Source organism: Camelus ferus, chromosome 4 (assembly GCF_009834535.1).
Source record: "Camelus ferus isolate YT-003-E chromosome 4, BCGSAC_Cfer_1.0, whole genome shotgun sequence".
Taxonomy (NCBI): Eukaryota; Metazoa; Chordata; class Mammalia; order Artiodactyla; family Camelidae; genus Camelus; species Camelus ferus.
In genome coordinates this window covers 37,588,989-37,614,488 of record NC_045699.1, presented here as the reverse complement: position 1 = coordinate 37,614,488, position 25,500 = coordinate 37,588,989, and positions in this window count along the sequence as shown.

The following is a 25,500-nucleotide window of genomic DNA, read 5'->3' as shown; positions in this document are numbered from 1 at the left end:
ACAAGAGAAGACCAAAATAAAACAAAAAGGCTGAGTAGGAAGAGACTTTCTCTGAGCTGAGACTTCGGTCTCCTGTCCTCAACTGTAACTTACACCACCAGCTCTCCTGAGTCTCCAAGTGGCCTCCTGCAAACCTGGGGACTTCTCAGACTCCATCGTTGTGTGAGCCACTTCACCCCCTCACCTGTTTTATATTAGATGTAGTGCTAGGTTTTACCAGAAAGAGGATCCATACGAGAGTATCTGAGCCTAAGATGTACCCGATACATTAAAGATACTCAATATATTCTGTTAAATGAATGAGTAAAAGGACCTCATATAAGCAGAGATTTAAAAACAGACAACAACAACAACAAAAACACCTGAGTACGAAGAACAGAACCACCTTCTGAGTCATCAGGACCAAAGGCAAACATCGTATGGGGAAAAAATAAGGTCCAAAATCTGGCTCAATTCAGAGGTCAGATAAAGACTCCCTTTTTGAGGTTTGGAGCCTTCATGCCTATAACAACTAAAGGAGAAAGGAACTAGGGAAAGAAAAAGGAACATATTCAAATTCTAAAAAATGTCTGCTTTGGATGAAAGCTTTTCTAAAGGCATCTCTTCTTATAGCTCTGTCGTGAACTTCATTAGAAGAGGCTCATGTGTCGACATGAACTCTTCTATTTCTTGGCAATTTTTAATTTTTTGACCATTCTTTATTGAAGTATAGTTAATTTATTGTGTGATTTTCAGGTGTACAGCAAAGTAATTCAGTTATACATCTATATATTCTTTGTATTTTTATTTAATAATAGCTTCATTTCATAAACCCTTAAAGTTCAAATAAAATATGATTTTCACAAGTCAAGGGAACATAGCCTAAGTATCTGCATTTCTGAAAGAGACAATTAGTAAAAGCACTTAGCTTGAAATCTTAGGTTTTGGTATAAGATCTGTTTATAGAATTTCTATTTTTGAGTGGATTTATTTGAGCCTTTTTTCCTAACCACCAAGAAGATAAGCTTGGGTTCCTAAAGTTAAAATAATGCAAAGAGCAGTTCTCTTGACATTCAAGGAAATATTGGGCTATTCTGATGGCACTTTGGAGTTATGTGTGAATACTCCCATTGACCAATTCATGAAGTGATACTAAATCCAGATAAAGCAGCTCAGGCAACCTGCCTGCCAGATGCTTAAGGAGCTTATGTGGCTTTGACTTGCCAGGGGAAGCAGAAGAAAAACAGAAACAAAGTGGTCAAAATCCTATCTCAAAACAGCCAAGAACATTCCATTCATTAGAGGCCAAAGCTTGGGAGGCCTTTTGTTTTAGTGCTGGTAAATTGTCTTACAGTGCTGAGGTCACTTTTTTCTTTTTCTTGGTTTAGTTGTTCAGGACACTGTGCTTGCTTTATCTCTTTTTAAAATAAACAAACAAGTCTGTCTCAACATAATAAAGAACAAAATTCTAGGAGAGTTTTCTGTTGGTATTGCGTTTTTACATTGTGCTTCAATCAACTCTCTCCTTGGATAGCTAAATTTATTTAAACATATTTATTTCTTACATATCAAATATTATCACTGTAATTCATGTGGCATGTGGCCCTTTGCTTTCTTTGCATTCAAAATGTATAATAAATTTGGGATGCCTTTCTTTCTTAGATTGATGTTTTTCCTATGAGTACATTTAGAAGGCTAAGAAGAAGTGGTTCTCAACCTTCCCAGCCCCAATGCAGAAAATATTTTTATTAGGGACAGATTGTTAATGCCAGCATTGGCAGGTTTTGATAGTCTCTTTCGGATTTGTATAAAAATCCTGGGAAGGTGGATGCTCTAATCGGCATTCAGGAGTTCATTCCTTCCAAGTAATTTAACATGTACTGACTCCCAACCAAGAATAGCATATTCATATGTTATTTTATTATATATAGATATTAGTAAATAGCTGTTTTATAGCTGGTTTTAGTGTACTGAGTATATGGTAAGTCTTAGGAATAGTTTCAATGATAAATTGTAGGAATAAGAACACAGACTATAAATGTGTATCCCTAGACCCTAACTATGCTCTTTTGGCAAGATAAATGTCTTCCTTTTATCTGGACATTTTCTCCTTCTACAATGACCACCTCTAGATGAAAATATGGGAGTCTGTAATCAAAAGAGAGTAATCAACTCTATTTATTACCTAACTGTTTTCTGAGAGTAGGATTTCTTCTCTATGGATAAGCGGATAATAAGTAGAAAAAGAACGAGTGAGATTATAAGTAAGAATTTTCAGTCATCAGCTCCCTAAAAAAAGCACAATTTGATAAAGCAGTCAAGTATTTGTAGCATTATTCATTTGACATCTATTTATTGAGGAATCAGTATGTGTTGGTATTGGGCATACAGAAGTGTTTCTTTTAGGTCCAATTTCATGTTCAAGTTTCAGATAACCTAACATTACAATAACTGAAGATAGATGTTTCCTTCTATCTCATGTGAAAATCTCAGCTTTTTCTATCTTGCTGCTCTTTTATTCTCAACACATGGCTCCTGGAATCATCCCAGTGGGGAGATTATGAAGTGACAACTCCTTGAAGTCAATGCAAAAAGAATAAAGATGAGAGTGCTAGCAGATAAGACAAGAGAGATAAACTGGTACTAGATATAGGATGGGCCAAGATAAAATGCTAGGTTGTATACTAAATGTAATGGGAAACTGCTGGAGGGTATTTGGTAGGGATGACGTGTGAATAATGGATAAAAAATCTGATTGAGAGAAAACTGGGGTACAATACAGGAGGCTTTTGCACAGATGCTGGAAAGAGATAATGGTGAGTTGGTTCAAGTTCAACTATAATGGCTGAAGAAGGAACATTAGAGAAAAGTATATGTAGGCAGATTGCAGACATTTTCTGGTGGTAGTGTAATGTTGACTGGCAGGATGTGGGTGGGAAAAAGGAAGATAGGAATCAAGAATGACATTTAGGTTAAACAAATAAGAATTCTCTACTGGACAGTATACTGGTGTTTGCTGATTGATAATCCCGATGGAGATACCGAGTAGATTTGAGAAGCTCAATGAAGAGATCAAGGCTAAAGACATAAGTGTAGGGGTCATATGCATACTGATTTTATTTGAAGTCATAGCACTATTGGTTCAGAGCAATTCAGGTAGGAACAGAGAGAGGGAGAGAGAGAGACCTAGGACTTTACCATGAAGTAACTATGAAGAGATCTGGCTAAAGACAAGAAACCAGAAGAGAATGTGTTACAATAAGTGTATCAAGAAAGAAATCAATACATAGAAGGAAAAGTCAATAATATAAATAAAATAAAGTTCCACTTACTGGCACACAGTAGCCAGAAAATGCCTAGAGAAAAATTATAGTTTTGTGTAAAAAATTTCACAGTTACTTGTGCATGTTATTTACTTTCATTATAATTATTACTTAGCTATAGAAATATATCAACAAAAATAATCAAATTGCCTGAAAATACAGATAATCCCAAATAATCCCTATTGTTTAACCAAAATTATTGAATTTTCAAGTAATAAAAAAATGCAAGAATACACCTTATGAGAATTCAAAAACACAAAAGTATACTTAAGAGGTGTACATATTTTTATTAATAGACAATGAATATGTAGACTATGCTTTTGATTAAATTATAAGGTAGTTAAAAAAACAGAGCAGAAGTTAAAAATACATATATTTAACTGGTGCTGATGCTATAAAATATCAAAAAGCAGTCCAGGATGTGACTTTTTAGAAAATATCAGCGACAAAAAGTACATTAGATAAAAGTCTGGAAATCTATTAGAAAATGAAAACAATTTATAATAAATAATTCATATTAAAATATTTGGAAAATTATGAATGATTATTTGCAATATGAAGAAATCCTCATGAATAGCTGAAGAAAATAAATTAAATATAATATGGAAAACGCTTACATTTCTTAAATATGCAAATATTGTTACTGATAGTATTTAGTATCTTAAGGCAGGTCCTCTCAAATACTGATAGTCCTGTATGTAAATAAGATTTTTCTGGACTATAACTTTACAGTGTGTATGAAAAACCCTAAATATTCTATTTTTTATAAGCTTTGATATAAAAATCATATTTATCTAGGCAGCGTAAATATTCAAATAAGTCTGTTATTATTATTGTTATATTATTCATCATACTGACAAACCAAAAACACCATTTAAAGATACCACAGTTAAATGGTTAATTTCACTATGATACATCATTATTTAGTTAATTAAAAAATTTAATTATTTTAAAAAATGTAGTAAATAAACATAGTATTAAGTTTTATAATTTAGTTAAGTGAAAATAACTCAAAGGATATTATACATAAAATATTAACTGAATCATGTAAAGTGAATATACCCTACATATACCACACCAGTACTCAAATCATCATTTGTCCTAAAAGGAAGTATGACAAAAAAGCCAGTAATTGTTTTCTCTGCGTGGTAAGTTTATGGATGATATTTATGTAGTTCTTTTTATCATTATATGTTTTCTAAATATTTCACAAAGAATGTATCTTTAAATTCAGAAATGCTTAAGAAACACAATGCTTAAGGAATTTAGACGGAAGAGGTATGAATTGGATTTTGGAAGAATAAACCAGTGTGTGAAGTTTGATAACTTTATGAAGAAGAAAATAAATTTACTATGATCTATGTAAGATTTTAAATGGGTTGAAGCTCATTTCAATGGATCTTTGAAGGTAAAATGTTGGAGCTGTGTTTTAACATTTTCTCCCACGACGCTGATAATGATCTCACAAAGTTGTTTATAATCATTTTACTGCATTCATCAGCTGAGACTAATTATAACTCAGATGAAAATCATCCTTGCAGAGTGCATTCTAAATATTAATAAACATAAATAATGCAAGTTTACTATTAAAGCAATTCAAAACAACAAACAGAACCCACAGGGAGTTCCTTAAAATTAATCTGGTTCCACATAAATTCTGTCTTAAAATGTTCAAAGCAACAATATCCCATATCACAGGATATATTAACTTTCTCCTTTCTTTTTGTTCTGTCTTCTAATTTTATAGGACAAAGTAATAGATGTGTGTGGTTGGTAAGTTAGGAAGACTTTAGTGGTAACCTCTAATAAGGAAAATGGAACTAATTTAAATATGAGTTAGGCTAAGGAAAAAAACTGAGAACCAGCTGCTCTTCATATTGCTTTTCTAAAATTCTGGAATGTTGTTCTCACCCTTTTCCTTTATTTTCTGGACTGTCACAAATGCATAAATATCGAGGCTATGAAACATATTTGTAACTTCAAATATCTATTTTAAATGAATGGGTTTCAAATCTCAGATAAATTGACATGCTAGGTATTTAAAACTTGTAGCTTTTAACAGCATTTCTTACTAAATTTTAAGTGATCTTCGTTTTGATTGTTTTGGAGTTGAAAATATTATATCACCCAACAGAAATGATTGACTTTGTGACCTTGGGCAAATTAATTAACATTTTAGAGTTGGCATCTGATAATTGGTAATAAGTTTTTCTCCCTCACAAAGTAGTTACTAGCATGAAATGAGATACGATATGTGAAGCACAAAAGACAGACTTCATTAATGTCTATTCCTAATATTACTGTCATAATTTCCTTTTTTGGCTCTGCATGCCATTGCAGTTTATTGCCATTGCTTCCTGTCTTATAGGAATCATTGAATTTGAAGAGACATGATAATTGATACCAGTTTAAACTCTACCACTTAATATGTGATTTAGCTTTTCTCAGCCTTACTCTCTTCATTTGGTGAATGGCATTAGAAACACCTAATATAACATGTAGTTACAAATAACTGTTTCAGATATATTGAGAGGGACCAAGTAAAACAATGTGAAAATACTTGTAAACTCTAAAATGCTATTGAAAGGATAACTCAGATTATAAACTCTGCATGTCCATGCTACTGTCGAAGCTATACAATGCCAGAATCTTAGTTACAATCTGACATGCAAGGAGCAAATATCCAAACATTTGAATATCACAATGTATTATAATATGCTTTAGCATATTATAAAAGTAGCTTCTTAGAATTTTGTAGTGGTAGATTATGTTTTTATTTTTAAAAAACACAAATAATAAAAGAAAATCATGATGCCTTCTCAGTGTTCCCTTTTGTCATCCAGAACTTTTGGTGTTATGTAGGCACAATGTTTCCTTGGAGAATGTCAAAAAGTTTATTTTCATTAAGAAATTTGTAACCGACAAAATACAAGAAATGTCAACACTCTCTACTTTGATATTATTTACCACAAGCCTTCTTATTCTAATTTCTAACATGTCTCAAGGAAAGATCTTTCATTTCTTCCCTTCCCTATAAAAAGAAATATGTTTTATCTTAAAAATAAAAAGCTATTTATAAATATGACTAAAATCAGTACCATGTGAAAGTTAAAATAATTTCAAGTTCTTCAATAAAAGTAATGGACTTTCTTAAATAGAAACATTTGCTTGAAACATTTGCTGCATTTTAATGCTTTAAAGATTGCATGTGGTTAACTCTTAGCAAACTTCAAAATCACAATGTTGGTGAGAACTAAACTAAACAAGGTCATATTTCCATTGAAGAGGAAAAATATTTAGATTCAATGTTTATACATTTGGTTAAATCATTCATAAATCTCACTAGTATTTGCATAGTAAAAAAAATAGGCATAACAACTTATATGATTTTATTTAATCATTAGAATTGCTAAAATTCTTAAGGTTATTTCGTTTTTGCTGGTTTTTCTGCTGACTGTCGGGTTCAACAAGGTAGAACAAATGGCCCTATAATCAGTTTACACTGAGAACAAGTCTCTGGTAAGTGATGAAATTGAAAAGCTTTGTCTTGTGTTCCCTCAGATCCAGAAACTTATACAGAAAACTTAAAGAAACAGGCAAACTCTGTTCTATTCAGACTCTTCCATGAGATAGAAAGCTCCCAAGCTCATATTATGTGTCTAAAGTAAGTGTGGTGATCAAACCAGACAAGAATAATATGAGAAAAGAAAATCAGAGTCAATATCATTTATGAACGTAATAACCAAGATCCTAAGTGGTGAAAACAATATTGATGATGAAGTAAGTTCTGTCGTCAAAAAGCAAGATTTAATTGACTAACTTAGTTTACACCATTAACCACTTCCAAGAGTATAATGCTAATGCTCTTCCCAATATACTGCATGCCCTTCATGAATGTTACCTTTCTTTTCCTCTTTTTCTTCTCTTTCCACTTCCCTCTAACCTCAACCTCTCTTCAGTGTCCTATTGAATCATTTGAAGTTCTCCAAAGCCTAAGTTAACTCAGCCTCCTGTCTCAGAGTGAAGATATCTTGAAAAAATTCACACTTAATATAGTAGATTCATAGGAATATTTATATTTTAGAGACCTATATAATATTAAGGCAATAAGTACAAGTCGAAGAGCATTAGGTAGCAATGCAAGAACCATTTTGGAGTTGATGTGAGGGTAATGTGGGGGTACAAATTCATCACAGGGTTAACCACAGTTCTTCCCATGGGAAAGATCACAGAGGTCCTTACTGCTACACACAGGCTGAATTGCTCTTTGCGGCTGATTCCTTTTGACTTTAGAGCGTGATAACTTCCCTTCTTTGACTTCTCCCATCTCATGTAATGTATGCATGGTTTTCACCCCTTCACTAGTAATGGTTAGATCATTTAGCCTTGTACTTTAATCTGCCCTTAGGGTATGTCTTTCAACTTGTTTTCATGTAGGAGACTCTTCCTTAGTACAACCCAAAGGATTCTACTTGCCGTACTCTGGGTCAAAACTTAGTATCAGGGATAATTCCTTCTAATAAATGTATTTTTCATTTTAATTTACATGGAATTTCAAAAACTTAGACATTCTGATATTATTATGGCTACATAATAACTCTACTACATTTTTGTATCTACTAAAAGTACATACAAATTAAAATACGATAAAGAGGAAGACATTTGTAAGTTTAAAAAGGAGTTAGTGAGGGTAGGTGCTATCAAGTATTTGGAATGACTGAAATCAGGCATTAAATTTGATAACCAAGGTAAAATAGAAACATACTACAGAATTAAATTTTCTACCTCTACCGCATCCCATGAATACCATGAATCTTTCGGCTGAGATTCCCTTTTATTTTCCCATATATAAAGGACACAGTTACACAAAATACAGGAAGAGTCATATTTATTTCTATTGTGCCCATCCTTGAGGGTGTTTTTTTTTAAAATATGGATTTAAAAGAGTATGTGTGCAGAGTGATTTTCCTCTAGTTAAAATAACGGAAGAATGATACAACCATTCCTGTATTTCCATCACTCTGTTTTACCCAACAATGAGGAAACATTGCATCAAAGGTACATTTGCAAATTTATAGTATTTTTATCTTAAATGTCAACATGCAATATCTTCCTAAAATTTTTAACACAAAAATAATAAAACTGGAAGAAACTTGAGAAATCCAATTTTTCTTAGGGTTGAACTGTTCAGAACAGATAGTTATCTTTTTTGTTTTTAAAAATTTACACAGCTATCTATGACGTGATTTTATAACCTGGGTGGTCAAGAATGAGCTAAACTGTTCTCCGTTAACAAAAAAAAGTACAAAAATAAACCAAAAAGGCTAAAATATCTAAATGTTCTGTTAGATAATATTTGAAACAGATTTTCAACAGTACATTTTATAAATGATTAGGTGTAAATATGAGGAAAATGATAATTTCTCAAATGCAATCAGATGTTATAGCACTTCCTAAAATATTTCATGAATTTTTGTTAAAAATAAATTTTAGAAATTAATTACTTTTTAAAAATTTAAAAAAATTTCTGCTCTTCACAGAGTGATTAATATATAAACATTCATTTTGATGATTCCAAAGAAGAATAACTCATATAAGCATATCCTGGACATCTTTGGGGGTTTTTTGTTTGTTTTTTCATGGTGAAATCTTGAGAAAGCCATATAGGGTAAAGATAGGGGTATCCTGGTGTGTGGCCTCTTCCTTTGACTGTAGGAAGGCTTGTGGTGCTTCCACAGAATCTGACGGAGGTAATGGAGTACAGCTTCTGAGACAGGCTCATAAAAAGCAATGAAGCTTCTTCCTCTGTGTATGTGTGTATGAGTGTGCGTGTGCGTATGTGTGTGCGTGTGCATGTGCGTGCATGTGCACGTCCCTAAGCCACCATGCAAAAGCCTGACTATCCTGAAGCTACCATGCTATAAGAAAGTTAAGCCATGTGGAAAACCCATATAAAGGAGCTCCGGCTGGCAGTCCTAGTTTTAGATCCATCCCTTTCGGGGTACCACATCTGTGAATGAGTGAGCCTTCAGACAATTCTAGTCTCTGGCTGTTGAGTCACCTCCAGCATTTAGGTCTTCCTCACTAAATACCTAGACATCATGGAGACCCACAGAAACTATGGATATAAAATCATTGTTTTAAACTGTGAAGTTTGAGGATAATTTTTTAATGAAAAAATAGTAACTTGAATACCACTGATAATGAACAATAGAATATAATTATAAAGGTTAAATAATAATTTTTTAAACAAAGCAGAATGGAAGGTCATGATTAATTTCTTAAAGACAAATATTAAATTTTTCATAAAAAAATAGATCTAAATTTCAAATTCTACCAAAATGAAATTATCCTCATCTTTTCTTTCTTATGTAGTAGTCAAAACTGTGGTCAGTACTGTTTCTCTCGATATGTTAAATCCGTGATGTAAAACTATTATGTGGAAAATTCTCAACAGCATTGTTCTATCCCTACATGTTACACATCTATTTGGAATGAGCTAAATTTTTATATTTGAGATAAATTTATCTGTAAGTTTTGTGCTTATTTGCCTTAAAAATATATTTCAGATACTATGATTTTTTTGTACATCATTTAACTATTCTTCATTAAAGCAGAAATTTCTGCTTTTACACAGACACAAAAGTTAAACAGCCAAGAAGTGAGATCTCAAAAAGTTAGTTGAATGGTGCACACTGTTATTCTGGTATTGAATATTTCAATTAAAAAGAATTAAAATTTTTCATTCATGTATAATACTGCCACTATCCTTTGATTATTTTGACTATATATTCTTTCTGCTTTACATTTGGAGAAAGATTATTCATTATAGCCTTATAAAATTAACTAGGATTTTGAAACAGGAAAATATAATATATGTAATTATTTAACTGTTAGTATTTTAAATCATTGCATTTTTTTCCCTTTAGGAAATTAATAAGTACATTTTTCCATGTGGAAAGCATGGATAGAATACATAAGTAACAATGACCAAAAGCAGTACTGCATATTTTAAGTCCCTCTCTTATACATAATTTTCTTTCTTTTCTCTATTTTTTTAATTCTATCATTTATTTAATTTATTAGAAATTTTTTTACTGAGTTATAGTCAGTTTACAATGTTGTGTCAATTTCCAGTGTAGAGCACAATTTTTCAGTTATACATAAACATACATACATTCATTGTCTATCTTTTCTCTACTATTTATTCAAAGGAAAACTGCTTAAATTATTTTGGAATTCAAGCTTGAACATTAAAAATAATCACATTTACCCAGACACTTGGTACTTAAATTTTAAATGAGATTATATTTTTCAGTCCTTTCCAACTTCCAATGTTTCTACAGAAAATCTATTCACAGTTTTTCGTGGAATTTCTGCCTTTTTTTTTTTTTTTTTTTGGTTTAGCTTGGTGAAATATAATAGCAGCTTTTATCTGCTTATATGAGTATTTTCCTTATATTGAGAATTTAAAACATAATAAAAATTTATTCTTATGTGTGACAAATCTTAATGAGTAAGCTATAAATGTGGATCCAAATGTACAGATATTATAGTAAAAGATATATACATATAGATAGATATAGTATATCTATCTTTTTATCTACCTATCTGTATATACATATAAATATGTATAAAACTTCCTTTAGTCCAAACTTCTGCTAGTATTAACTATTTCTTAACTTCATACTTCTTTACTTTGATAATTAAGGAAACACTTAGCTTATTCTTTTGGAGAGATGGCTGAGGTTTCTTTTACAAAATGTTGTATTTTCAGGGGCAGTCACTCGTATTTGTACCTATTTTCATAGAATCAGAGAACTGTTACCTGGATGGGAACTAGAGATACTCTATTACAACATTTTCATTTGGTTTGGAAAGTTTCGTGCACAAGTTCCATGGTTGGGTAGTGACAATGTGAATCTGGGAACTGGTTCCCTAACCCACCAATTGCATGATTTTTCCGTTAACTTATTTACTAACTTTTCGATTGAATTTAATTTTGACAAAAGCACTTCATAGGAGAGTTTCCTAGTTGTGCCTCATTTATGAAATCTTCAAGAGGAAACCAAACTAAATCTCCTGAGAAAAAATAAATAGTCAAATGAACAAGACAAATGAATGGGCAAATTAACCATAAACATAACCACAAACTAGAATTATGGGGATAGAAGGGAAAACAAAAACTTTAAACTTTTGCCTTATTTTTCTTTGAAGAGGATTACATTTTCCACAGAAAACTAAGAGTGCGATAGATTATTTTTTTAAAGTGCAGTATGGCCTTGGTTCTGCTGTACAATTCTCAGTGAACTATAAAATCTATTTCTTTTTTGGGAGCTAACTTTCTATCATCTATAAAATTAGTCTGGGAATAAAATTAGCCACATGATCCCTTTCAACTCCAAAAATCTTACTTTTAAACAAACAGCAAAAACAGAAACAAAACAAATGAAAAAGCCCACTTTTTTTCATTATAGTTTGTCAAACATTTGCCAAATGGACAGCTATAAAATGTCACTTCTCAGGTATTATAGCAATAGTTACTTTAAGGAGCATAAAGTGTAGATGGTTACATGAGAAAAAACAAATACTAGCATTTCTTAGTATTGAAGATAGAGTGATCATTAAACCAAAAAAGAGATTTGGATAATCAACTTACTTTTAAATATCAATCACTCATAAATTAATTTTTGAGATTACCTCCATCATTGACATTTTCTTTCTCTATAAAATAAACTAGGTATCTAATTAGAAATTTGACTATGCTCAGTAAACTTTAGCAAGCCTCATTTAAAATATCAGAGCTTATTACTATGCTCAGTATACTTTAATAGCTTTGAGATGTCAATGGAATCGTACTAAAGAGACAAGAACCTGCCCGAAATTTCAGAGTGAAAATGTGGTTACAGTCCTGGTCTCTTAGCATACGTTCTTTAAATAATTATTTCAGTTTTAGAAACTGTCTCTTAAATTTCAATCAGACTTTAAATTGAAAATGAAAATGAAATCCGCAGTTTACTGAGCCACTACCGGATGGCCTAGATGGTTGTTAGTTGATGGATAGAAACTTAAAGACTGATTCCATCGGTGTACAGTGCTCTACTTTTGTGAGAGATTTAATTAAAAGAATGAAAAACAAGCAACTTTGCAAAACATTACCATTTAATTTACAACTTTTTTTTCCTCCAAGTTTCTGTTTGGAAACCTAAGCATTACTAGTTTAAATGAAAAAAAAAAAAGGAAAGGAAAGGATAGGAAATGAAAAGAACAGGGCAACTGTTTACTTCCTAACTCCAGTCTTCTTTCATGTTTTTTGGATGCATTAAAAACCTCTACTGGCACCAGTTTTTATCTTTGTTTCCTTACATGGATTTTCTAGGTGGCATTTTGCTAATTTATTTCTCATTAATCTTTAGGTACTAACAAATTGGCAGAATGACAGAGATTAGCAAAGAGGAGAGAATGCCAAAATGTTATTTTCTCTCCACCCTCAAGCAGTAAAAAGGAGGCAAATACCACTTTCATCATTTTGATATGAATACTTTTTTTTCCACTCTGGGAAAGAAAGAGTACATCCTGCTTTATTTGAAAAATGTCCCCTTAGGAATAAAGGGGTTGTAGGTAAAGGAAAACATGTTATGCTCCATAGTACCTTTAGCTGGATCACTCTGGCTACCTCTTCTTGTAAATCTGGTCTTCTGAAAAGCTGAAGTAAATTTACTGGCAGCTATGGTTATTCTTTTGATACAAAAAAATATATCCAATTTATTGAAATTTTCTCACATTGTTAATTAGTAATTTTGTCAATAAACACCAGTAGTAAAGAATTAAATTAAGTATTTCCCTTCTCCACTGTCTAAAATCTGTAGGTAGGTAGCTAGCTAGCTAGAAATGGAATTGGATCATGTGATGATGGAGGCTGAGAAGAGAATATATGTATGTGTATTTACATATATAGGAATTACGTATATGTACATGTATATATATGTGTATCATTCCTATATCACACATATATTCTATATGTGCACATATATATATGTGTGTGTGTATATATGTATTAATGAATTAGCTTACTACCATTATGATGGCTACAAAGTCCCATAATCTGCAGTCTGCAAGCCAAAGACTCAGGAGAGCTGTTCGTGTAGCTCCAGTCCAAATCCTAAGGCCTGAGAACCAGGAGAACTGATGGTTTAAGTTTCAGTATGAATGGAGGAGAAAACCAATGCCCCATGCAGAGAAAGTGAATTCTCCCTTACTTTGCCTTTTGTTCTAATCAGATCTTCAATAGATTGTATGAGACCTACTCACATTGGGGACCACAATTTGCTTTACTTATTCTGCAAATTCAAAGGTTAATCTTATCCAGAAACACACTTGAACCACACCCAGAATAACGGTTAACCAAATATCTGGTTATTCTGTGGCCCAGTCAAGTTGACGCATTCAGTTGACCATCACAAGCCCACCTCCTGTCAACATGCACCAATTGCATCTCTTTAACTCATACTTAATTCCATTAAAGACAATAAGAAATTTTAATTCCTCCTACATGGCACAACCATCCTGCATCCAGCTGAAAACCCACTATCCTCTCCCTCAGAAGAGAAGTTTAAGGTCTTCTGTGATGTTTACTCTTCTCCTTGATATCCTGTAATGAATTAACGACACTTAAGTATTATGGTGAGTCAATACATTGTATTATGGTAATTAGTCAATTATTAATTTTAAGTCAATACATCTTATTTTACATGATAAGGGAATATAAGAGGGAAAAAAACAAAGATGTTTGCATAATATCTTAATATATGTAAAATAACATCTCTAATAGATGTAATTATATAATAACAACTTATGTATTACATTATGTTTTATATTTATATATAATTGGTAGATATTAATCATATGTATTAAGATACATATACAACCAAATATATTTATGATTCAATAAGTAGGAATATTCATAACAATTGTGACCCTCATTTCTGTAACTGGTAACGTGGTTGTAGCTGGTATTTATAACTACCGTCTTCTACTACCCATTCTGTATTCCCTTTGCCTTCAGCAAATTCATCAGCTACTTGTGGTTCTTTAATTAGTGAAGTGACCCAAACTTTCATTTCTGAAGGGTCTTGCCTGCACTGAATTATTTATAGTTTTCTGTTAATTTTAATCACAGCTCTTGATAATGCTAAAGATACCCTAAGGGATTTTTTTGTATTCAAGATATACTCTTCCTTACCTGCATTAGGAAGTAACAGTCCAGTATCCCCTCGGTAGTTAGGATCAGCCATCCCCTCCAGGACAAGAATGCCCCTTCTTTGCCTATTTATTCAGAGGCATGGGAATTACCATTTGCTACTGTCCTTCAGGGATGTCCCAGGAAGGATCTCTAGTGCTTGCTGCTGTTGTCCAGCACTGTGCAGGTGCTGCCTACGTATTAATGAAGAGCCATCTGTAGGTCAGGCCTGAGTCTTCCCTTCTCTGCCAACTGATTATAGGGAAGTCCCATCAGACCAGGCCACGGGTACAGGCTAGGAGAGAGAAGGCACTATAGCAGTGTGGGGACCAGGGCCTTTAGGCCATTTCATGTAATTTGCTTGTTTCTCCAGGGCCTGCCTGAACCTGATTACATATATACACGTCCATTTGCTAATGTAATGCTGTTGGTCATGCCCAACTTTATGACTTGATGAGTCAGAGAATGACCAATTCATGATGGGCAGCTCAGGTCACATGGTAATTTAGTGGCCCATGATTAAGTGTTCAGTCTCTGCTAGTGCCCAATTACAGGCCACGAGCTGTTTCTCAAATGGAACATAGTTACCTGCAGAGGATTGTAGGGCTTTGACCTATAGGGGCCTGCTCAAGGCTCCAAACAACATCCGCATCTGCTGCTGACACTTCAGGCACCATTGGATCTGCTTGATCATGCAGCCCCAGTGGCAAAGCATCTTGCACAGCAGTTTGAACCAGTTGGAAACCCTTCTTCTTTACTGGGCTCCACTCAAAACTAGCAGCTTTTCTGATCACTGATAAATGGGCCAGAATAATATGCCCAAATGAGGAATATATTGCCTCCAGAATTCACAGGGGCCCACTAGACACTGTGCTTGTATTTTGGTTGTAGGAGGGGCCAAATGCAACAACTTATCCTTCACCTTGGAAGGAATATCTCAACATGCCCCATGTAGTGGCACTCAGTGGATTTGAGTAATGGTTCACCCTTTGACTGAGCTTAAACTCTCCACCTGACACCTTCTCCATCATTCGCACAGTATGTGTGACTCCTTCCAACCAGATATGTGTCATTTTTACCTTCCAGGCACTTAAAATACATGTTTGCAACAAAGTCTAAACCTATAAGGATAAAAAAAGAAATCTTTCTAACTGCCCCAGAATTAGTATAGTTGCCTTTTCTGCAGTGAAATTAATCCTATACCTTACTCCATAATTAGTTTCTCTCTTTAATTTCACTGTCCATCTATGCCTAGAAAAAGTTGGTAATGACTCCTTTCCTAAGGGAGGCTCCTCTTAATGGCTGCACCCTAAAACTATAAGACAGGGATGAAGCTTTGAAATGACCTACATTTAATCTTGATTAGAGTCTTAGACAAGTTCTCTCTCACATAAAAATTCTCTTTATACTTTGGAGGAGAGGGACAAATTTTAAAAATTCTTCTATTTATACATACTCAAGTAAGGTGCCTCATAAATGCAATTCAGTTTACTTACCTCACTAGTAGTAATTATGAATAATATGCTTTAAAGCTTATTAAGTTTTATCTAAATTTGATTATATTCTCAATAAAGAGATACCAGACTAACAGCACTTTTTTTCCATATCATACATTCAGAATTGCAGTGCCAGTCAGAATAAAGGCTGCACATAATTACTCATGTTTGATTTAAATTATGAAGGCTGAATACATGGATGCAAAGGAGACTGAGGAAGGAAAAGTGATGTTAGGCAGGGGAAGCAGCACATACACAGCATGTTGATTCGGAAGGGTATGTTGTGTCTGAGAAACAGAAAGTATTTCAGTTTTGGCTAAAATAGGAGTTAATGGGAGTGTGATGGAAGCTGTGAATGTTTGGTGAGTAAACAGAGAGGTCACAGAGATACAGCCACTATCACAGTAAGCCTATCATGTCCTACTCAGGATACAAGCTAGTGGTAATGGTTGGCCAAAGATGGGTTTATAGAGTAGTAACATTATAAGAATTGTGTTAAAAAGAATTCACTCTCTAAACAATATGTGTTATAGACCGCAGAACAAAGCACCTGGATTCATGATATAGAGGAATTATTCATTTTAATATTGTAGACAAGGAATAATATATGTGTTATGTAAGAATTTAGGAATGGGACCAGGGTGTACAGGAGAGATTCAACAGGTACTGTATAGTTAAAATTGACTCATTGGATATGGACAGCTTAGAAATGGCAAACAAAATTGATAAACTAGATGAGGAAAGGGGAATGCATTAAAAAAAAATCTAGCTTCCTAATTTAAGCAAATGTTTTCATTGGATCAGCACTGAAATAATCTGCATGATCTACTTCAAGGCTTCACACACACATGCTTTGCCATACAAGCAAGTTTGGCATCTTCCTTTATAAAAGTTCTCTTTGATACTTCAGTACTTCAGTCTACATTAATATGAGAATGGTCCCATCCCCATCTAAAATGATACTCTGAATCTGTCTCAGAATAAGTTAGGAACATGGATTGATTGTTCCCCCTAAAATACCAGTTTAGCCAACTGCTACTTTGCCTCCAACCCTTGCTCATCTTGCTCGGTATCTATGTGAGATTCAATTGAATTATGTTTTCTTTGACCAATGAATAAATGATGAGAAATGTTTTTGAGTGGCATCCTTTCAGTGACGTAGAAACTAAAAATCAAAGTCAAACAAAGCAAAATTTTGAGTCAATCAGGATCACTGACAGTGTATCCACATGTCTCTTCATCAGAGAACTAGCCTTTTGGTTATCTTATATTGACTGTATTTCAGAAATTAGAGATAAAAATCCATTTATTACTCTGGTAGAAATATCAAGATGAGAATGATGTCCTCCATAGAACAAACATGTATTATATCCACATGAAAATAAGCCCTTCAAAATGAAAAGAATACAAATCTGGAGCTCAAAAACAAGAAAGGGTTTGATTTGAATCTGGGAACCATGTGCATATGGGTGTCAATGAAAGCCAGAATTGTGCTTGAGATTTTCCAAGGGGATAACCAGAAAAAGGAGAGAGAGAGGCTCACATTAAGGATAGGCCTGAGTAATTCAAGGGGTGAGAGCAATTCTAAGGGGTTGAAGATGGAAAGGAGGAGTGTTGTCCCAAAAGTCCAACAAGGAGAGAATTTCAAGGGATGAGTAATATGTGCATAATAGTATATGAAATTAAAAAAAGACGAGCCCTTTAAATAATCCACCAAATGTGACAACTGGAGATCATTAGTCTTACCACAAGGATGAGCAGTGTAGGAGAAGCCATTTGAAGCTGTCTTGAAGAGTGCTTTTGGCTTTGTAACTCTATTGTCTGATATGTTTCAATGAAAAAGGATTATGTGGCTTATAAAAACATAAAAGTTAATGCAAAGTATATTAGAAAGTTTCTTATAAAGTTTAAATACATTTCTATTCCTATGCTGGAGTACTTTTTTTACTCTTAGGTGTTTAATCAAGGAAAAAAACATATTTCCACAAAAAAAAGCTTTGGTTATGAATGTTCATAGTAAGTTTATTCTTAATAGCTAAAATTGAAACAGCTCAGGTTTTGGTCAGCTGGAGAAACAAACTGTGGTATGTTTGTACAACAGAATAGTACTCAGCAATAAAAAAAGAACAAAGCACTGACACATGCAGCAGCAGGGCTAAGTCTCAAAAATGTTACACTGAGTGAAGATAGCCAGATGCAAAAGAGCAGCTATTGTGTGATTCCACTTAGGTGAATTTTTACAATAGGAAAAACAAATAATCGTGACAGAAATGAGACTAGTGTTTGCTTCTGGGGTGGTGAGGGATTGACTGAAAAAGGAACTTGCTAGGATGGAATTGTTTTTTATTTTGATATAAGTGTGGGTTATGTGCATTTGTGAAAACTCATACAGCTGCACGCTTACTGTTTCACTGTGTGTAAACGATCCTTTAATCAAAGGCAAAAATAAACCAAATGTTGATGGGGAGAATACACATGGAAAATGATATTATACAAGCTTGTCTGGATTGAGAAGGGTAAAGAGAGATACCTAGAGATGAGAGACAAGGCTGAGGGAAAATTGCTTTAAAATAGTGTTAAAACCATGGAACTTGAACACTGTTAATATAAAAAGAGAGAGAGAGAGGGAGGAAAATGTCAGTATTAAAGAGACGGCGTTGATAGAGCGATATCCCAGAGCAGCCAGAAGGGAATTGGATTAAAGTTACCAAACATGTTTTACTTTTCTGCTCTGAAAGGCCACAAAAGAGACAGAGCCGGCTCAGAGTTAGGGACTTAGTCCAATTAATTTATAGTGGGTTACATAACCAGTCATGAGAAAAAACTAAACATAAAAATTTCATTATTTGTTGTCCTCACGTTGTCCTCACAAGGATAAGAGTACCTCTGGGGCCTCTGTAATTGACTTCTAACAAGACAGAGTATTTTGATCATGTTAGAGACTTATATCTGAAATGCACTGTATCCTGAGCTGCTCCTTCGGTAAGGACTGAGCAATGGCAATGCTCATCTAAAATTGTCTTTATAGAGGGAAAAGTCAAGCACTGCCAGAAACTTTACACAGGAATTACAGTGGACTCTGAAGCCTGATGCGAACCAAAATTGCCAGATGCATTTGAAAAGAGCTAATGGATCAAAATATGAAATGTTAACTTAAGCATGAACCCTTTCATCTCACTGAGTTTAATGAAAAAGTACTGGGATATCTGTAAAACAACAGAAAATAAATGGGAAATATCTAGACAATCAGCGAGACATTTTGGCAAAGTCACATCACAGCCCCATAAACTTTGGAACCTAATAGAATTTGTTGAGCAAAATTATTAGGGAGAAGTGAATGGGTAGGAAGTGCTCCATGTATGTTTGTACAGTGCTGTTTGAAATTTGAGAATGTATGAGAAGGACTAGAAAATCTCAAAGAACAATACTGGTTTAAATAATGATGATAGCCCCGACACTCCAAAAACAAAGCTCTGAAGTGGCTTCACTGAAAATTACTTACATTTGAAATTATGGATTAGGAAACTTCAGTAAATGGACTAAATGGAAACCATCTGAGAGAAGAATGGAAATTAGAAATATGTTAAAAAACACAAAAATATAATAGAAAAAAAAAAAACCTTTCATGCTTATATTGAACATTTGGTCTCACCAGGAACTAATCTCTCTACATTGTCATTTGAAAATGCTGGCTGTGTTTTGTTGTGTAAAATTCCAGTTTTTGATTACTTATTTAAATTTAATTATTTAAAAAAGTCTCTCCTTTCCACCCAGTTAAATAGACATTAAAATTCTATGAATCTTTAAATTGTGTTTTCCTGTTTGTTACCTGTGACGTATCAAGCTGTTTTAAAAATACAGATCTAAATAATGCCGTGACTAGGATTTTCATTATTTTTTTAATAGAGGATACTATGGTTTATAAAGAGCCAGTTTTTTCCCAAGCCACTATGAATCCAGGAGGTTGTCTCAGTCCGCTGGGCTGCCATCACAAAATACCACATACTGGGTGGCTCAAACAACAGAAGTCTATTTCTCACAGTTCTGGAGGCTGCACATCCAAGATCAAGGTAGCAGCAGCTTTGATTTTTCCTGAGGCCTCTCTTCTTGACTTGTAGACAACCACCTTCTCACTGTGGTCTCACATGGTATTTTCTCTGTGTGGCCAAATCCCTGGTGTCTTTCCTCTTCTTCCAAGGACACCTGTCCTATTCGGGTTAGAGCCCCACCCTTATGTCTTCACTTAACCTTCATATCCCACAGTCCCAATGCCCAAATAGTGGATTAGGGCTTCTACATATGGATGTGGGAGGGGAACACAATTGGGCAGACAAATAACCCTAAAATTTGGCAATGTGGATTGCCAGATAGAGTGGTTTTAATGTACTGGTGGGACAAACGAGATAGTTCAAAAGAGGAGGAAATTTAAAAGCTAGAATTCTGCTGCAAAGAGTTCAGTGGAAAGAAGTAGCTGGAGGGGTATGTAGAATCAAGGAGGGTCTGCAAGAGAGGAGGGATCCAGGTGGAAGAACTAGTTTTACATAAGAACAGAGACAAATAAATCTTGTAGTTTCAAATAACTGCAAAAAGTTGCTTTTATTTCCTTTTTTGCTCATATTTTGCAGTTGTACCTCAGGTGAACAGAAGGACTAATCGTTAATGTTGGTTTATGTCACACTTTTATCGTTGGTCCTGCGAAATCATCTTTTAATTTTGTTGTTGTTGTTGTTAAGTAATTAATTAAAACATTTGAGAGGGAAAAACTTGAACCTAACAAACAGAACAACTAACCCTGGAAAGCAGTTAAGGAAATTTCCAGGCTTAGAGAGCTAAAATCTGGTTTAAAGCAAGAAATAAGAAGACTGAAAAATTGCCATGGGAAAATGGAATTGATAGATTATCTGATAGGCTTACATGTCTTTTAGACTGTTCCCATCAAAGATGCCCTCCCACTGTACTTAATACACTTGTTTGCACTTCAAAGCAAAAGACAGTTTATCTCTGTTTGTGAGTTTGGATTCTGAATGATGTCTCCTCTCCTAATTTTTAACTCACTGTCAAGTGAAGGAGATGTCTTCAGAAAACGCTGCTGGGGATCACTCTGGGATAAATGTCAGGTCTATAGTGCTTGGATGCTAAACAACAGTAACTGCATTTGCTTATGCTTCACGGATGATTCCCTAATATAATCCACCTCCAATTTCATGTAAGAGACTCAGGGGAAAAGTGGGCTCTATATAGGATGTATTGTTGTAGGTGGACTGGCTTAGTTGCAATTAAAATAGTTTTATGTAGATATATCAAAAAGGCACCTGTATATCAGAGGTTTCCAACAATGCACTGGTGAGGAACTATGAAAGATAAATACATGTAGGAGTTTAGGAAGTGATCTTAAGCTTCCTTTGGTTAGGGGGAAAAAAAAGTAAACTGGTGACATATATAACTGCAGAAAACCCTAGCCCGGTCGGAGGCCATTATGGCTTTTGTCACTCATGGAATTCCTTACATGCAAGTTCAGCAATTTAAATCCATACCGAAAGTTGGTAACAAAAATAAAGTAGAATGCTCAAAATTGAACAAATCTCTTTTTCTCAGTCTCTGAATGTGTTGCCAGTGAGTGTTGAGCCAAGCCAAATCATAATTGAAGGTACTTGAGCAAAAAGAGCTTTTAAATGAAACTCATGTGTTTAGCTAGCTATTTATTTTAAGAACTCAGAAAATTACAAATAATGTTTAGAGCCCCTATTGTATTATCTATTCTTTAGACAAAAAAACCGAAGCTGCTCTCCTAATAGTGCTGGTGTTTGTGTAAATAATAATAGTTATAACAATGAATAATACACTTCTGCTTAGTCTCTAGACATTTGGCATCATGTAAATAGAGACAGACCTCAGAAAAATAGAATAAGGGAGTGTTACATTGAGTTTTGGTTACCTGCTTTCAATTACTTATAATTTAAATTGACTTAACCAATACATCATTTCATATTGTCATTAGCAAGAAAATAAAAATATAACATAGAATGGCATCATTGTAGTTCTTGATAATGGTTAAGAAATGGTTAAAAAACTTAAAATTCTTAACTCTATAAGAATTAAGATCATACAAATAATATTAATCACAAAGAGGCAATACATGTACAAAAGAAGATTTTTCAAATCTCTCCACCTTGCTAATGTTGTGTATTATGATGATCTTCCTATGCCTTCTCTCTGTCTCAGAAATGTCCCCTATGTCTCCTCTTAATAATTATTTCTTTTGCTTTTACTATATTGAACTTATCTGTGTTTTTTTGTGTGTGCGTGTACCTACAACATACGTAATCTGGGGACATGATATTAATGTGTCAATTATTTACCTTTTAAAAAATTTGACAAACTTTATAATGATAATTGTAATAATATAAAATTATATCATATTTAAGTTGCCAAAGATATTTGATATAATGCTACATAAACAGGAAATTCTAAGAACAGTGTACATGTAATAATATATTTTATGTGTAGCTTTATGTCTTATAGAATGAGGTAAGACTCATTTTTGAAAAGGTAATAGATAGTACATTTTACATAGTACTGGTAGGTCATTTAAAACTGCATTTGAAGGATGAGTTTAATGCATCTACTAACAACCGATTATGAAATAATGCAAGGTAGCAGTATCTTCTTTTGTAAAGAAATATTTCTTGACTTCATTTGTAATATGTTGGTTCATTAAGCAATGTAATAAAATATTTCACTGGTAAAATGGGCTATTAGAGAATAGGTAAAAATAAATATGATCGCTTCTTTCGGGATTCATCCACTTCTTAAATTCATTTTAATACAACAGATATAGTTAAGTGCTCTCAGAAAGCTGATCTTAGTTGATCTTCTCCTTTATATTTGCAACAAAAAATATTCAGCTGTTTGGAGAGAACAGCAGCACTGTAAACTCTAGCAAGGCGGCAGGTTTCAAATGGTCTGTGCAGTGATAAATATGAGTAGTTCTCAATGTTGGCTGCACATTAGAATTGGCTGCTCTGGTGTGATTTGTAAAGATCAACTGCCTGGGTTCCACCCCCAGGGATTCTGATTTAATTGGACTGGGAACTAACCAAGATAAATACATTTTGAGAGCTGGGTTAGTTACTGGCAAACAGCTACTTTTAATAAACCCAAGTTTTCAAGTAAAAAAGAGAATAAAAAAGAAAGAAGTTGGAAGTCATAGAGAATTGGGACACTCACAGCATGGTTGAACAAAGGTGAACAGAATTTAGTATACAGGTCTAATCTTTTTTATTTAGATAAGTATGTATATTGCTAAAAGAAAAACCATATGTATCTCCTTTGTACTGTTAGTTAAAATGATCACATCTAAGATTTTAGATATGTCAGATATTTTTGTAGACATCAAGTTCAAAACTTCCCAAATAGCCCCTTTCCAGGATATGGTTAAATTACGATTTTATTTTGCTTCCTTAGATACTTTACCTGCTCTAAAAACCATCTACTTGAACTGACCCAGTTCTCTTGCCATAATTCTTTCTTTCTCCAAGTAGTTAATCTTTGAAGTTAATTGTAGAGATGAGTCCCGGAAGGTTTACTGAACTGTTGCCTCACTTTGCCCATCAAATGAGGTGCAGTTACACTCAATAGGAGGAATAGGTGCGCGTGTGGTTTGGTACCCCACACAAGCAAACAATAATTACAACATCTATATCAATTGCTCTCTTGGCTTGGGCAAATGGTAGGCAAAAGAGCTAAAACTCTGAGTGACCTGGGAGGTCTTGCAGTTTGCTCAATCCCTTGTCATTTACCTATTTCCAGAGTCACTAGATGATGATAATGTGTTTAAAGAGCCATGCCTCTAACCTTTTCCTCTAAATCAGAGATTCTCAACAGGGTAGAGGTGGGAGTGTATCTCTCAGAATTGCCAAAGATACTGTTTAAACAATACTAACTCTAGTGCCCCCTTTAGCAAACACCTGTATTATGTTTAAATATGTCACCCTTGTTTCTCAGGCAGCTGAATCGTAGGGAGTAAGATGGTAACAACTCTATCACAACTAAATCACCGTATGAATTCTGGTGAGCAGCTCTTTGAATGTGAACTCTGAACCATTTCCTGTAGAATAAATAGGATTGGGAGTTAGATAGGATCTATATTCTTTCGAATCATGATATGATATCTGTGAACCCCAGTTCTCTATGTTATTAATGGAGAAAACAGTATCCACATTTTAAGTATGTTTTAAAAACTGAATAAATAACATATATAAAATGTTAGGTCCAATACAGTTACTTAGCATATATTACTTCTCAGCTCTTCCACTTCCCACCAATTTCTAGGGAAATTTATAGGAAAAACCCTAAACCTGAACGTGAATGGAATAGGCTTACTCTGGACACTACTGAGCTTTAGAGGACAGAATCATACAGATTGGAAGGACTGCACTAGAGATCATTGGTGACTGGTCCCCTCTCCTAGAGTAAGGGGATAAAAGCATAGTTTGAATGATAGCTCAGGCCTCTTGTCTGTTATGCCATTTAGAAAGAGTGTTCTTGACACTGATATACTTTCTTCTTTTATAAATTTTAGGGATTTACTGAGCTGTAGAAAAAGCATTACCTTATCTGAATCTATCTACTCTCCTGAATTAAGCCAAAACATTACATTAGAGAAGTTGGTCAGAATGTAGGTTAATACAAAGATGTCCTTAAGATCACATATTCAAGATGTGACTAACCTGTGGTTGGGTCTTTTAGTGCTGGTGATTTTTTTAAAATTCTAACAGAGAAAAATGTTACATGGAAATAATACCATTACTCTAAAATTTCTGGAAACTACTTTTTCAGAATTACAGACAAAAAAAAAGAAAGATATTAATTACTGTCAGATATCCCTATGACCAAGAATTAACTATTATATTTATATACTGTTTCCAGTCTTTTCAAATAGATAGATACATAGCTTCATAGACATAAATATGTCTAAAGTCAACTTTATTGCCATACTCAATCCAAAAATCCTTTCTACTTTCCAAGGAATCCTTACTGTGAGTGTAATTTAAACCCTTCCAATCCATTTTTGTGTCATATATGTACATATTTTACACATATATTTGTGTACATAAGTAATTTTATTGTTTTGTGTGTTTGCATGTTCATATAATAGTTTTCTTGATGAGTAGACCTCATCAATTGAAATGAGTGAGGTTTATAAGGATATGCAGGTTTCCATAGGCTTTCTCTCATCCAAATCACCAGATTGATTACAGTTTCATGAAGTAAGATGACTCTTCATCTTAATATTCCAGATGCTATAGAATGGTATTTGCCCTCATATACCAGCTGGATTGATAGGTACTCTGTTAGTGAAAATGTATTTGGATTAAATTATCATCAAAGAAAGGAAAGGTACAATTTATTTTATGTGTCCATGAATGCCTGTGCAAGACCGTATGACATTTTTGAATACCAA